The sequence below is a fragment of the Myotis brandtii genome, unplaced genomic scaffold (genome assembly GCF_000412655.1).
Source record: "Myotis brandtii unplaced genomic scaffold, ASM41265v1 scaffold583, whole genome shotgun sequence".
Classification (NCBI taxonomy): Eukaryota; Metazoa; Chordata; class Mammalia; order Chiroptera; family Vespertilionidae; genus Myotis; species Myotis brandtii.
Genome location: NW_005370191.1, coordinates 1,307,499 through 1,324,149, shown reverse-complemented (window position 1 = coordinate 1,324,149; position 16,651 = coordinate 1,307,499). Strand labels below are relative to the sequence as shown.

The window sequence follows — 16,651 nt, the reverse complement described above, 5'->3', positions numbered from 1 at the left end:
TTTTGAAAGTACTTCCTTGAGTAATTTGAAGGCAATAATATGGTTCCAACATATAACATCATGAGAGAGAAAATAATGCTGAGAATCCTATTGAGAAGGGTATGGTCAATTTCGAAAGTCTATGGGAGGTTAGAACTGGGCACCCCGGCAAATCACTGCCCCAAACTTCTATATTCAGTCCCTGGCTGGTCGGTTTTGCTGTTTGCTGCACCCAAAGCTTTTTTAGCCTTTAGCCGCACGCTGCGATTTGAGGCAATCTTATCAACTTCCCGCAGTTCGGACGGGGTAACAGATGCCTTGTGTGTGATCGGGTTCAAGGCTCATTGTATCTGTTTGAAATAGTATCCTGCTTTCAGACTGGTCTGAGAAAAGTCTAAAACAATTCATAAAATGTCCTAGTTAAGTGAAGTTATTTTTAGGATGACTTCGTGAAGAAGGCAGTGTCTTTGGAAGACAAACACCCCAACTGGGCCTCTTCGGTGAAAATACTAAGTGAAAGGAGGTGGGTTGGGGGGGGGCAGCTTAAATTACTAAACATCTCACCGCATCATCTGAAACGGAAACCTCCAAGATTTCAAAAAAACTGCTCTGCCAAAGAAAAGATAGTCTAATGACGACAAAGGATAAAAAAATAATTAAAGGTGTGAAGGGTCTAAAACAGGACAGAAAAGGATACCTGACAGTCAGTACAGAAAGCTGCTATCTTGACAACCTGCTGATGAAGTGCCAATTCCACTGGGTACAAGATGAAATAAAAAGTGAACACACTCTTCTTAAGGCAAATCATAACGTTTAAACACAATTTTGTACTTTAATCAAACAGTTATTCATATGTATTTACAAAGTCCAGATATACCTGGCAAATTTCCCTGGCTACTGGAATCATTCATTCATTCACTCTCGTGCCATGAACATTTCCGACACCTACAAGTTTCCTGGCCCTGGGCAGGGCGACGGGAGGGGCACATATAGACATGGCTCCTGCAGATCTTGCCAGTACTGTGTTTTTATAAGAGAAGGATGGAAACACTTAGCTGTTGAATACCTGAAAAAACTCTATAGGTGGTGTCTCACGTCTCTCTCTCTCTCTCTTTTTTAAAATATATATATTTTATTGATTTTTTACAGAGAGGAAGGGAGAGGAATAGAGAGTTAGAAACATCGATCAGCTGCCTCCTGCACACCCCCTACTGTAGTGATGGCGAACCTTTGCTCGGCGTGGTGTCAGCATTTTGAAAAACCCTAACTTAACTCTGGTGCCATGTCACATATAGAAATTTTTTGATATTTGCAACCATAGTAAAACAAAGATTTATATTTTTGATATTTATTTTATATATTTAAATGCCATTTAACAAAGAAAAATAAAAAAAATGAGTTCACGTGTCACCTCTGACACGTGTGTCATAGGTTCGCCATCACTGCCCTACTGGGAATGTGCCCGCAACCAAGGTACATGCCCTTGACCGGAATCGAACCTGGGACCCTTCAGTCCGCAGGCCGACGCTCTATCCACTGAGCCAAACCGATCAGGGCGTCTCATGTCTCTCTTGAGGAGATGAGGGGAACTGGCTGCAGGACCCAGCCGCTGGGTGGGGAAGGGCCTGGCTGAGTGAGCAGAGATCCTGAGTGTGGGCCTTGGCGAGGGTTTTTTCCTAGTCACTCCTGTTGGGTCCTCAATGAGCACTTTCTTTTTTTTTATTTTATTTTTTTCCCATTTTATTTATTTATTTATTTTTTTATTGCTTAAAGTATTACAAAGGGTATTACATATCTGTCCTTTTTTCCCCCCGCCCTTGACAATCCCCTGGCCCCTTCCCTCCTGCCCCCCAACCCTCCCCGGCCTTCCCGCTGCAGTTTGACAATCTGTTTGAGGCAGCTCTGCCTCTGTATCTATTATTGTTCAAAAGTTTGTAATGGTCTCTATTATCCATGAATGTGTGAGATCATGTGGTATTTTTCCTTCATTGACTGGCTTATTTCACTTAGCATAATGCTCTCCAGTTCCATCCATGCTGTTGCAAATGGTAAGAGTTCCTTCTTTTTTACAGCAGCATAGTATTCCATCGTGTAGATGTACCACAGTTTTCTAATCCATTCATCTACTGATGGGCACTTAGGCTGTTTCCAGATCTTAGCTATGGTGAATTGGAGCACTTTCATCTTCCTTTACTTCTGGCTAATTTATCTGTCATTGACATATTTCTTCTGCTTTATTTGGAACTATTATTTGGATTTGGTTGTACATCTACTTCTGTCCTCCACATCATTCAACCTTTCCTTATCCTTTCTAGATGCTTTTGGGTGGTTCTTCAATTTGACCCAACTGCAGCTGTATTGGTCCTGTAATTTACCTTGTTTTTTCTGTTCCTTAGTTTAGTTATTCTGTTTTTCATACATATTCCTACTTCATTCACTTAAAAAAATTATTCCTTGTTTTTGCTTTATGTTGCTATTATCTTCCCTTCTTTTCTTGAGTGCATTTCTCATGCTTTATTTTGTATTCCTGTCAGATCACACATACTGTTGTTGTTGTTTTTTTTTGCGGGGGGGGGGAGGTCTGTCCTACAAAGGGATGTTTTCTTCGGCTTTCCTTGGGGGTGCCGCTACTCTTTCTGGCAGAGAGGCAGGCCCTGCTGTCTCTCTCAGGATGACGTGAAGGAGAAAGACACACAGCAGGTGTTCAATGTATTTTGCTGAGTGAAGAAAGAAGAGGGGGGGTGACCCCAGGACCCAAAGGAATCATTGATAACTCTCCTCCACCAGGAAGATCCTCTGGTCAGAGTTTCACCTTTAATTCTCTGGGAATTCCCAATCCTGGATCTGGAGATAAGGGGGAGAGGTGTGACTGCCTGTTTTTATCCACTGCTCAATCCTTGCCTGGCTCTGCCATTGGCCAAGGGGCCAGTATAGCGTCACACACAAGCTGAGGCTAGAGAAGAGAGGGGTTCCCAGGGGCCTGGCTTTACCTAGAGCTGGCAGCAAGGCTGGGACCCGTGGGGACAAATTCTACCAGATTTAGGGGACTTGGATGGGCTTGAGAGCCTCCTCAGACAGTGAGTGGTTTTGGATACTCATTAGTATGCCTAATAGCCAGAAAACAATGCACTATTTCCAAAAGGTTTCAATTCCCTTATAAAGAATTAGTCACAATTAAACAGAAAGGTGCCTTCTCAGCAGTCTGAGGCAATCCCTGGAAGTGAATTTCAAGTTTTTCCATCTTGTGGTCAGTTTAACTTCAGTTACTAAGCAACCACTAAACTGACCAAAATATTGAATGTGATAACAACTATTGCACTTACCTTTCATTACAAGAGCAACTCTCAGATTTCCAAAGCTTTCAAATGATAATGACAACACTGAGCTCTGCTGTTAAAAAGCACGGCTATTCAGCGCCAGGTATCCTGATGACAGCAGGGCCCAGGGGGGCTGCAGCTCCCATTCACAGAATGGACCAGAAGCCACAGGAGGAGACAATGGAGCAGTGGGCAGGGAAAACGCCGAACTATGATTTTAAAAGTCTGTAGGCTTGTGATTCATTTTTCAAGGGGCATGCTTTTTAAAAGATCAAAAATATATCTATCAAGACATTTCAGTGTGATCGGGGTTTTAAAAATGGGAAATGCAGCCACTGGCACTTGTAGACGAGGATGGAGATGGTGGGGGCTTTGATCGTCTGTGCTGGTCGCATCTTAGAACACATCTGCCACTGAGTCTGTGCAAAGCACTCCTCTCCAAACTGCTGCCCCTGCCCTCCCAACAAAATGAATGCTCCCAGACAAACTGCCCTCAATAAGTAACACGAAAATGCCCAGAGGTTAATACTACAACTATAAATGTTATCTGAAAAGTGCAGTAATGAATTAAATGCCATGTGCTTTCATAGAGTGAGTGTCAACAATATTCTGAAGGTTTTTCATTCTTTTCATTTTGAAGGCCCAACTACCACATCAGGATCTGGAGCCTGACATTAATCTAAAATCATTTATTTTCCAAAGTCCATAATAACAGCACATATTGTTTGCTCAGCAAAACTATTTATTATAAAAATTTAGTTCTCTCACCTTTTTACGAGCTGACAAAACAGCTCTCACTGATCTATTAACCTGCACAGCATTACGTTCCACTCCGACTTCAAAGAGCGAGTAATTTCAGCTTGGCCTAGAATATTTGGTTTATCCAGTCAGTTTCCTACGGATCATTTCAGGGTATTCTCTGCACTAACACGCAATTTTTATGAGGAACTCCAAAGGACGTGGTCAAGGTGGATGGAAGGGAGATTATATCCACACTGGGAACTCTGTGTTTACTTTTACACTAGCCCCCCAAGTGCTAAGGGATGGCACCAAGGCAAGGCTGGTGCATATTTCAATACCCAAACACTCATACTGTCATCAGGATCTGTTAGACCAAGTACATCTACAGGCAGTTAGAGAAGTGTCCTTGGCGGCCTTCAAAGATCAGTGTGTCTTCTTGGACCCAAGTTGAAAGTCTCAATACTAGATTATAAAGTTCTTGAGCATCAAAAGAAGAAATAGCTAACGATTAATCTTCCGTTTTAAAAATTAAAAGACAAAAAGCTCCCGTATGTGTAATAAAGTGAAGTCTCCCCCTTCCACCTGGATGCTGCGTTTGACGGCCTCAGCTGTCAGGAAGGTGACCGCTTTCCTGACAAGTTACACACCAGCCCAGGCTCTCTTAGTAAAAGGAGGTGGAGGAGACACAGTGGGCTCACTGGACCAGCATCAGAAAGAGCACTAGGAAAAGGAGGTGGCCAGAGGGTCAGGCACTGAGGAAGGTTTCTTGGCTGTGGGTCTAGAACCCCTTAATGGGGGTGGGCGTCCTCAGGAAAGGCCATCTCTCTCTGTCCCCGCCTGGGCACACAGATGAGGAGCTGGGCACAGTGCAGAAGTCTGATCTCACCGCAAGGAAAGGTTGGTCTGAGTCACATGCGAGAGCCAGACAGGACTGTACCCGGAGGAGGTGGCACTGTGCCCTCCTTGTGCACAGGCACTGAACCACCCCATGGGTGTGGGTCACAGACTAGGCCGGGGATGGAGGGGCAGTCTCTGCTCAATCCTACTGAGCACCTACTATGTGCCACAGCTGATGGGGAAGCAAATGTCCCAAGTGGAGACAGCACTGCTTACTTAGTAGCACTGGTATTTGCCTTATTACTAGTTCACTAACCGTACATCTGCACATCCTAAGGGCTTTGCAAACATGAGGAGGGAGAGTGTCGTGGAGGAAAGGCATGGTCTGCATCTGGAGGATGAAGACAAGTTTGTTGGGCAGAGAATAGCGGGGCTGAGAGAGCAACACCTTCTAGACCAGCCGTGGGCAACTGGTTGGAATGAATAAAACTAAAAAAAAAAAAACCGTACCCTTTTTTTTAATGATGTTTACTTTGAATTTATATTAGTTCACACAAACACTCCATCCATGCTTTTGTTCCGGCCCTCCGGTCCAGTTTAAGAACCCATTGTGGCCCTCGAGTCAAAAAGTTTGCCCACCCCTGTTCTAAACAAAGAAATCACACCATGGTGGGTGCCTTTAAACTTGTAACAGCTTTGTGGGTGCTCTCTTGGGCTTTCATGATACCCTGTGTCCTCATCTGCACATATGACAGGCTGGTCTCTTCCTGCCCCTTTTATGCCTCCGATTTCTTTCTCCGGGATGATGGCATTGATCAGCTCTTCCAGACCACATCACAGCAAGAGTGACAGAGGGGATCCCGGCCTGATGTCTGGCTTTCATGGCGACGCATCGGAAATTTCACCGTTAAGCATGTTCCTGATTTTGGACTTTCAATATCTATGTTCCTATTTTGTTAATGAAATATCCAACTGTTCCTATTTTATTAAGACTCTTTAATAAAAGATGGATATTGATCTCATTAAGTACCTTTTAAGCATTTATGGAGCTAATTAAATGGTTTTTCTCCTCTGACCCACTAAAGTGGTAAATTATACAGACAGTTATCTGCTCCCGTTTGGTTGTGGTGTATTACACATTTATTGTCCTCTTGAATTCTATTTGCTAATATTTTATTTAGTATTTTTTCATAAATATTTATATATGGGATTGACCTTATTTGTCTTATCTTTGTCAGGTGAAGTCATACAAAACACTTTTTATAGCATTTCCTTCTCTTTGTAGACAAAGTGAGCTATCACAGATTTGACAATATTACTCTTAAAAAAACCCTACACCTCTATCCCACCTGTACAATTTAAATCCCACTGCCTGGCAGGCCAGCCCTTTGGTGTCTGCACCCGGGGGAGCTCCTCAAGGCTGCCTCCACCAGCCCCGCCTGCATCTCTCAACACTTCCTCTCCCATGAGGTCTGTGGCCTCTTTGGCATGGACTAATCCTTCCCTCGGATGCATTCCCAGCGGGGTTAGTGTTCAAGTCCAGTCTGCCTTAGATGGGCTGGTGGATTCCAGCAACTTCTTTTGGCTCCCTCTCTCCCAGTCAGACCCAAAGTGCTTTTGAGTCAAGATCCTCTCATCCTCACTGTGGGCCAGGATTCTGCAGGAAGCAGAGGGTCAACAGCTGATTACAGAATGACCTCCCCTAAACACCTCCTTTTCCAGCTTGATTTCCCACGTGTCAAACAATCGAGCCTTCCCAACAAAGAAACCTAAGTGCAGAACTGCTTTCTCATCAGAGCCATTGTACTGAGGTTCATTTTGTTTCTTGCAGATGTGTTTTTTTTTACAGCCTATTAGTAATACGCATCCTGTGTAAATTTCCTTCTGTAGCTCAATCAACATTCTTCACAGTCTCTTGAGTCCTACTCTGTTCCCTGAAGCCACCATGCTTGCCCCCATGGCCACCTCTCTGTTGAGGTCTCCACGGCAGCTGCTGTCACCATCCAGGTCTCAGCTCTCATGGCCATCCTCTGAAAGGTCTCCTGGCAGCCTCACTCCCCATCATCCACTCGCTTTATTTTTATTGCACTATTATTCCTGTCTCAAAGTCTTGTTTGTATATTGATTACTTGTTGATTTACTGCTATAATCCCAGAGAACAAAGCAGGTGCCCATTAAATACTGGTTAATCAAATATGCAAACTAACATCTGTGCTACCCGAAGTCCACTCTGCTCTGGACAAGCAACAATTCACTGTCTGGTATTTTAAAGAGCAAAAAGTGGGCAGGGGTATTTTGTCAAATTGTAAATATGACTTTTAAGGAAAGAGTCTCTAAGTTGTTTTTGCAGAAGGAAAATGATTCACTTTTCTTACCACTTTTAACAGCCTTTGAAAGGGAAGGCAACAACTGCCTTAGGGGGAAAAAAAGTATTTTAAAGACCAAGAGTTAGGCTTCCTTTTGTTCAAATGTGAGGTCCTGGAGGGCAGGGCAGTTGGCCTGGCTCACCTGTTATCCTCATGCCTCACACAGAGCTGGACACAAACTAGGTCTCAGCAAACTCTGATTGAGAAGGTTAGGAGGGAGGTGAGGAGGAGCAACCATTATTTGGGGAAAGGTTTTCTTGACAACCCTCATCTGTATGACCAGTCCTGTCTTTCATTTCCCACCCGGGTTAAGGCACCTCTGTGTTGTTAGGGGTGGAGGGCAGAGGTGAAGCTGTGTGGCATCCTTCCAAGCCCCCCATTTAACATGTCACTCCAGAGTGGACCCACCCCTCCCTGATCACACCAGGGCCTGGGTAGCAAGACAGTGGGAGAGCTTGACCCGTAGGGAAAACCTTCTGGAAATTATGGTTTTTATTCTTGTTGGAAATGAAACCGTGTCAAGAGACAGTTAAATGGCCAGGATGTCACTTTTACCTGCTCAGAAATTAACCACAATTTGTTCATTTTTATGCCAATTTAAAAGATACAACAGTAACAATTAAAATCAATTTTAGTTAACTCTGATCTTTTCAATCTCAAATAAGAAAATATATTTCTCTCTTTGCCTAGCTATTTATTTAGCTGACTTATTTACATGAAATGATATAAATAATATCCTCCTTTAGTTTATCTGAGTCTAGCTGACAATGAAGTTGTCTTCGACAGCCCACATGAGTTAACTTTCCCCATGTGCCAACCAGCAGGGCTGCTCCAGGAGGCCAGTCACTCACCAGAATATGACCCTCAGTCTGAGCCTGTGACCGTCACTCAGGCCTCAGTATTCCCTAGTCAGGGACATGGGACAGCTGTGGCCAGAGAATGAGCTCATGAGATTGCATAATTCATTTTGCTACTGAGACCACCCAAAGCCTTTTGGGTTAAGTGTCTGGGTTAATCTTTAGATGCTTCTTGCCATTTCTCCATAGTTCTAACACTGCTGCTCTAAAAACGAGGTGAAAGTTAGATGTGAAAATCTTATTCTTTCCATAAATCAAGTGCCTCAGGGTAACAAGTAGGATGGAGTGACTGGAGGTGAAATTAAGGAAATTGTGGGCTAGAGCAGCGGTCGCCAACCTTTTGGACCTCAGGGACCGCCAGTGGTCCGTGGACCATTGGTTGGTGACTATTGGTCAAGAGAACCACAAGAGCATGGCTTGCAGAGCAAACAGACCTGAATCCCCCCCCAGTGCCTTTTAGTCGTCTGACCTTGAGCAGACCTTAGAGCTAGATAGCCACGTGCATGGGAGGAGTAAAACAATTTTTCTCAAAGAAACTGGCATGAGGACAAAATAAGAACATTGATGGAGGGGAATAGGACTTTGTAAACCACAAAGACCCATGCGCATATTCATTATTATTGCCGCATGTGAAAATCAAGACTTTCTCTTCTGGTCAGAGCTGATTTTCAACACCTGAGACCATTAGAAGATAACCATAACCAACCATGAAGTGGCCTTTGCCAAAAATTTCCCGGCTAAATCTGATCAGGCCTCTAGATGCAACTACAAACTTACAGGAATCACAGAGGACAGAGGAACATGCTCAACTACATCTTGGGATGCTGTTGGCACAACCCAGACTGTGGGAAACTCTTCAGGACAAATGAACCAGTTTCATACACAAATAAATCACAAAGAAAAGAAAGAGAGATGGAGAGGAATCTTTAAAATGAATGGGACTTAAAGGCATACCAACCAATTACAATATGTGAATTTTGCCTGGATCCTGATTTGAACAAATTTATTTTTTTTTTTAAATCCTCACCTGAGGATATGTTTTTTTTTTAAAATTGATTTTTAGAGAGAGAGCAAGGGAGAGAGAGAAACATCAACTGGTTGCCTCCGGTATGCAGCCAGACCAGGGATCAAACCCACAACCTTTTGGTGTAAGGATGACACTCCTACCAACTAAGCCACCCGGCCAGGGCTTCTGATTTGAACAAATTAAAAAATAAAATCATTTATGATGTGTAGGGGTGGTTAGAAATTTAAATATTGATGATATTAAGAAATTAGTTTTTGACGTGATAATAGTATTATGGCTATATTAAAAAGGAAGAGTCTTATTGTGAAGATCCACATGCTAGAACATTCAGAGGTAAAATGAAAGGATTCTGAAAGTAGCTTCAAGGTAAAACTGAGGTGGGGAGGGGACAGGTGAGACAGGATCAGCTATGCATGAAATGGCAGGAACCGCAAAGGGGCACCTGGGATCCTGCCCTCTATTGTATGTTGGAAATTTAACATAATAAAAAGCAAACAAAAAAGTATGAGATGATAAAAACAAAAGCAAAGGCCATCACAGTAGTTTTGCATCCTTCTATCACCATGCGTCAACTATCTAGTCTGTGCTGATGCTGACTGCTGTACTCTGTCTGCACAGAAATGAGGTGATGAGCAGAACAGTGCCTGGGAGGAGGCTGCAGTGAGGCCTCTGGGAAGGAATACCGATTAGAGAGGGGCGTCCGGTGCTGGAAGTCCAGCTCTGCCTGAGACTCGGTACTTGACAAATTTTAGTCAAGACAGTTAACCTCTCTGAATATCAATTTACCCACTCATCAAAGGGGAGGAAAAAGTATACATGAAAAGCACCTCTCTGTAAGAAGAATGTGATTGAAAAATCACATGTGGGTGTTTTTCTTTGATATAGAAAAAGATTGTTTGCAGAGAACAGAGTACGGGAGGAAAAAGGATTCTGGAGGGGACACTCACGTCCCATCCTTCATCCCACAAGAAAAGGGGTTTCAGGAGCTGCTTCCACGTGGGCAATGGAGGAAACTGAGGCCCTCCCACCTTTCACCAAGGGCCTCTGTGCCCAGGGAGCCCGCACAGACTGTGCCAAAAACTTGGGCTGAGAACAGCACCAGCAGGACTGAGCTTGCTGCTTCATTACATTTAAGAAAAGGTTTTGGCAGGGCTGCTGTTATACCATTTATAAATATATACGTATTTAAAGTCTCCTTCACGAATTTAGTGTACAATTTGTCAGCACATCCTTCCAGAGGTTGGAGCACGGCTTGCCTGGTTTGCGTGTTCACTCTCTTGGAAGCGCCTTTCAGATTTTGTTTCCCTTCCTCTGTTTGCTTTACCCTGTAAACACCCTGCCCACAGCCAACAGGTGCTGATCAAGTGACCGACTGTGCAAGAGAATCATATGATTCCTAGCATCGCACCTGTGTCTCTCACCGTCTCCTGCAGCGTGCAGAGGCTGCGCCCCTGGCGTTCCCTGAGAATCTGCTCAGGTATCATAGGTGGGGAAACTGAGGCCCAGGGAGGAGTAGTGTCAAAGAAGCTCAAGGCCACCATGAGCAGCTGGTGTAGCGTAAGAACCCTGCTTTTCCCTTCTAAATGTAAGGGATTCTAATTACTCCCTTTCTCCCCTAAGTACTACTTGGTAGGAACTGTTAAGAAAAGGTTTAGTGACAGAGCAGCTAACACTAAGAATAAAAAAAGATCTCTGATTGCATACCAGTTATTACTACTCTCAGCTCCCTTCTCCTCCTTACCTCCAAGCCCAAGCCCAAGCCCAAACCCAAGCCCAAGGCGACTTCCTGGGCCCTGGGCCCCTGTCTACAGACTCAGGCTGTTCTCCCGCCACACCCACACCCACACTCACACCCACACCCACACCCACGCCCAGAGGTTTTCTGACTACACAGCTCCCCATAAACCTAAAGCTCCTTCCCCTCCACCTGGACTTTCTCCAGCAAATTAAATGCTCAGCTCACCTGTGGCTTCTGAGGCCCTCATTGTATTTGCCCACAATCTCCCGCCCCCACCATGGCCCTGCACTTAGTGAGCTGGTGGTTTCCTTCACCCTGCAGGCTGGGAAGTGAAACTGGAGAACAAGGCAGTGAGGGCAGCAGCACATTCAGAGGAAAGACAGCATCCTTCCTCTTCCTCTCACTGGCACCAAAAGTCTGCATTTCGGCAGCGTAAGTGCCTTTTTTAGGGCAACTTGAAAATGAATAATTCAGTGGTTCCTATTCTACTTGTGAAGTGTTAGACAAACAATTCAGACGGGGCCAGACTTGCTGGCCCCATAAAGACCATCCCTTCCCTTCATTCTGACATCATCCGACTTGGCCATGAATCTTTAAGAACACCCTCCATCCTGTCTGATCACTAAAATACCACAAAGGAAGTTCACAATACTCAGACAGAGGGAAAAAAATAGAAAGGTTAATTGCAACATCAAGTTTTCCCTCGTAGCCAAGCAAACAGTAAGTACATCAGGGCAGCATAGTAATATAGCTCTCTTTAAAAACCCTATGTATGGAATGTCTTAGTCACATCAGGTTATTAAGTAGTTGAGCTTTCTATTCAAACCCAAACCTTCAAAGTATCTTCCTTATGGAGCTCTACCTTTGAACTCCCAGGATCCATCTCTAGGAATCCTACTGAGTCTGTGCCTTGTATTAAGCCACCTAGAATACTTTTTGGAGACAGGTGTGATGAAAAGTTTAAGTTAAACAAACCACCTTCTTGGTTTTATTACAGAATTCATTTTGGGAGAATTCAACTCACTGAACAAGCCAAACCCTCTTTCATATGTTCATGGCTGGAACATGTTAGCTGATACCATCTTGATGCCCCTCCGTTGGGAAGACACATATAGCAGATAACTGCCTTAGAGCTCAGCCTGCTTGTGATTATCGACGTATAATGTTGCAATTCTGGAGAGGAAACTGGATTCCGTCACTTTTCAAATGACAGGAGAGGGTACTCCCCAGGTTTAACCCCTAGAGAAGGACTCCGGATACCCAGGCAATACATTTCTCAGTTTAGTAAAAGTTCAAGGACGTCTTAGTCTACGTGTGCCACCCATTAGGATCTACACAGCATACCTCAAGTGTGTAAAATATATTTACCATATGCTAGGGAATAAAGAACTCATCACTAGTTAATGATCCTGCTAAACAGTAGATGTTTTGTGAAGGCAGGAGAAATTATTGGACAATCCAAATAACTTGAATTCACCAGCGGGAATTTGTAGGTTCAGAGTATTCTATAAAGCACTGGGTCTCATTGAAGAGGGTGGGGAAGTGGCAAGGTTAATAACATAGGGAAGAGAACATTTGAGATATTGCTCCACAACAATTATTTTCAGTTTTGTCTCAAATGAACTTTTTTTAAAAAAAATCCTCACCAGAGGATATTTTTTCCATTGATTTTTAGAGAGAGTGAACGGGATGGAGGAGGGGGTTAGAGAGAAACATTGATAAGAGAGAGAGATACACCAACTGGTTGCTCCCTGCACATGCCGGGGATCAAACCTGCAACCCTTCGGTCTGTGGGCTGACGCTCTAACCAGTGAGCATGCCAGCCAGGGCTCAAATAAACTCTTACAAAAATTCTCAAAAAAAAAAAGTAAGGAAGCCCTGGCTGGTGTGGCTCAGTTAGTTGGAGCATTGTCCTGTACACTGAAAGGTTGCAGGTTCGATTCCCAGTCAGGGCACATATCCAAGTTTCAGGTTCAAACCCCAGTCAGGCATGTATGCAGGGCAACCAATCGATGTTCTCTCTCACCTCTCTTTGTCTTTGTCTCTCGCTCTCTCTCTTTCAAATCAAAAAACACATCCTTGGGTGAGGATTAAAAAAAAGTATAAGGAAGTGTAACTTGTTGCTATGCTTGACATATAATGTATTAACAGTACATTATGGTGAGGGAATTTAAAATAAATCCATGGTTTCTTTAAAGATGTCAGAGGGCTCAATGGTTCTGCATCTGACAGTGAGTTTCAGTAAGGAGAGGAGACAGGGCAGGGCTGGACTGGAGAATCAGCAGAGTCAGAGTCAATTAATCCTTTTGGTCTGTATTCCTTAAATAGATCAGAAAGTTTATGACAGAGATACTGTGAATTAGAAGAAAGGTATCAACAATGAAGAAAAACATAGGTTAAGAGAAGAGTTATATCAGTAAATGTAACCAAGCCAAATTCACCTATAAAAATAAAATGCATTATTTGAAGAAAACCTTAAATCTAACAAAATGTAGTAGAAACACACTTCAAAGGCAAAGATTGACTTGATTTTTTAAAAGGCTAAGGTAAGGTTTTAAGCCATACTAGACAATATAATATATAGCAAAACAACATTATGGAGAAATAAGTCATAGTAAGAGGCACAGTAAATAATAAAGCATAGCAAGCTTGAAGTTGTCTTAAATCCCAAGGCAAGAAAATTTATAAGATAAGTAATACAAAAGTAAAAAGAAATGCAATATACAGAAGTATAATCCTACTAGAAAACATGCTACACCACTCGGAGAACATGAGAGTTTAAGGGGTTCCAATCACATGGAATCTGAAAATCAGGCTGCAGTTGAATTTAAATGGGGGGAATGACAAGAGTGCTTGGTTACAGGAACAGGACAGACACTTAGAACCACCATTATTTTTCACAGAGAAACAAGAGAGATGCTTTTTTTAAAAAACAGGAGTGAGAACATATTCACCAATGATTTATCTGATAAGAGGTTAATTTCCAAAATATATAAGGAACTCATACAACTCAACAAGAGGAAGACAAATAATCCAATTAAAAAATGGGCAAAGGACTTGAATAGACACTTCTCCAAAGTGGACACCACAGATGGCCAACAGACATATGAAAAGATGTTCAATGTCACTAATCATCAGAGAGATGCAAATTAAAACCACATGAGGTTTCATTTCATACCTACCAGAATGACTACTATCAATAATAAACAAACAACAAGTGCTGGAGAGGATGTGGAGAAAAGGTAACCCTTAGTACACTGCTGGTAGGAATGCAGACTGGTGCAGCCACTATGGAAAACAGCGTGGGGTTTCCTCAAAAAAATAAAAAATGGAACTGCTGTTTGACCCAGCAATCCCACTTCTGGGAATATATCCTAAGAATCCCAAAACACCAATCAGAAAGAATATATGCACCCCTTTGTTCATAGCAGCACAATTTATAATAGCTAAGATCTGGAAACAGCCCAAGTGCCCATCAGTAGATGAGTGGATAAAAAACTGTGGTACATTTACATCATGGAATACTATGCAGCAATAGAAAAAGAAGGATCTCTTACCCTTTCAGGCAGGGTGGACTTGGAGATTACTATGCTAAGCAAAATAAGCCAGTCAGAGAAAGACACATATCACATGATCCCACTTATTTGTGGAATCTAATGAACAAAATAAAATGACGAACAAAACAGGACCATAAACATGGAAGCATGGAACAAATGGACAGATCTCAGAGAGAGGGCGGGGGGAGGGCGGGAGCCCATAGACACAGACAACAGACAGCTAAAGGCCTGAAGTGGGGTGGGAGCAGGGTGGATGAGGGGTAAAGGGGGAAAAGTGGGGGACATCTGTAATACTGTCAACAATAAATTAATAGAAATAAAAATAAAAACAGGAGTGAAAGAAGAGGATCAGATGTTCTGGCTGTCACAAAAGAGCCAAATCCATTACTTGTAGGAAATATGGTCTCATGCTCACCAAATCCAAGAGTTTCACATGAGCAAAAATGACCCATGAATTCAGCAAAGACCCATATTTTTGGTAAAGACATGAAAGCAATAAACTCCCATGTAGCAATAATAAATATCTAGAAAATGAAATATAATATCTATCTTATCTATATAAAGGTCATAAATATTAAACATGCAGGAATTAAAATAACATGGTATAAATTCCAGCTATAGAAAATTAAATTATAAAATGCTAGTGGCAAAAAAAGCTAATGATAACATTTTTTTATTTGCAGTTGTATTAAAGATAAATAAATATAAATTTATTTCCCAAGTTGACTTATAAAACTTGGTGACAAGATGCATAAAGGCAAATCAGGTGACCAAAATACCAAAGCATTTTTACTTTGTAAAATAAGCAAGCAAACAAACAAAAACCCAACAAAGTTATCTGGTTGTACAAGATACCAAAATAGAAAACAAAGAGAGATTACCAAAATAGTATGATACTTACTAAAATGTAAAGTTAGATCAATGGAATGAAATTCCAGAGAGAAATCCAGAGATATATGTAATTATTTACACCTTATGTCAAATGTAAAATAGTAAAGGAAGAAATCATAAATGCTTTTGGGCAAACTGGACATTTATGTGAAGAATAATATATAGATACATACCTTACCTTATATGTTATCATAAATTCCAGACAGGTTAAAGATATAATAAATCATAAAAAATAAGAAAATGGATTCGGAAGGAAAGACCACTTTTCATTATTGAGACCATATTAAAAATGATTAATAATGGGATTGATAGGGCCTATCATCCTATATAATAAAAGGCTAATATGCAAATAGACCGAGTGGCAGAACAACCAAACAACCGGTCGCTATGATGTGCACTGACCACCAGGGGCCACGTGCCAAACATGGTGGGTGTCGGCTGTGGTGGGATGGTGGAGCAGGTGAGTGGGGGCACCAGACCAAGGCGGGGCTCTGGTCGCTGTCATCGGGGCGAGCCTCTGGTGGTTACTGAAAATCCTTTGCTCCTGCATGCCATGGTCCCGCCCAGCGCTCACACCTGCTGCCGGCACTGGCCCTGCTTGCACCTGCTGCTGGCGCTGGAGCCGCTGCTCGCACCTGCTAATGGCTCTGGCCCCACTTGCACCCGCTGCTGGCACCGGCCCCAATCACTCTGTGCTGCAGCAGGTGTGAGCAGGGCCGGTGCCATCGGCACGTGGGAGTGCAGGCATGGGAGTGGAGGCAGCAGGAGCAGGGCTGCTGGCAGACAGGGGACCGGGGCCATGGCGGAGGGGCTGTGGAGAATGGGCCGAGACCCACCCCTGTGCCCACCACAGCCTCGTGGCCCACAGTTCCTTTCAAGGTGCACGAATTCGTGCACTGGGCCACTAGCGTGTGCGCGCGTGTGTGTATCTCCTATGTAATAAAAGAGTAATATGCAAATTAACCATCACACTGCGACAAAGATGGCGGAGCCCATAGCAGCCGGGGTGGGATGCTAGTAGCGTTGCCCGGGCAACGTGAGCCCAGCAGGCAAGCGCAGCCTGCAGCCAGAATCCAGCAGGGCCTGCTTGGCCGTTGCCGCGGCGACCCGGGAGTAGGCAAGCAAGGCCTGCAGGCAGCACCCAGCAGGGCCTGCTTGCCCATCGCCGTGGTGTGGAGCAGGCAGGTCCCGCAGAGAGCAGAGAACCACGGGGAGCGGGCCTAAGCCATCAGTAGGACAGCCCCTGAGGGCTCCTGGATTGGAGAGGGTGCAGGTCGGGCTGAGGGACCATCCCCCCTGCAAGAATTTTGTGCACCGGGCCTCTAGTATATATTCACATAT

At 43.5% G+C, this 16,651-nt stretch overlaps 1 protein-coding gene across 2 annotated transcripts in view; it reads right to left on the bottom strand.

Moving 5' to 3' along the window:
- CUX1 (cut-like homeobox 1) overlaps positions 1–16,651 on the bottom strand; it is a 339,346-nt gene that overhangs the window by 102,997 nt on the left and 219,698 nt on the right. The gene's annotated exons all lie outside the window — the stretch shown is intronic.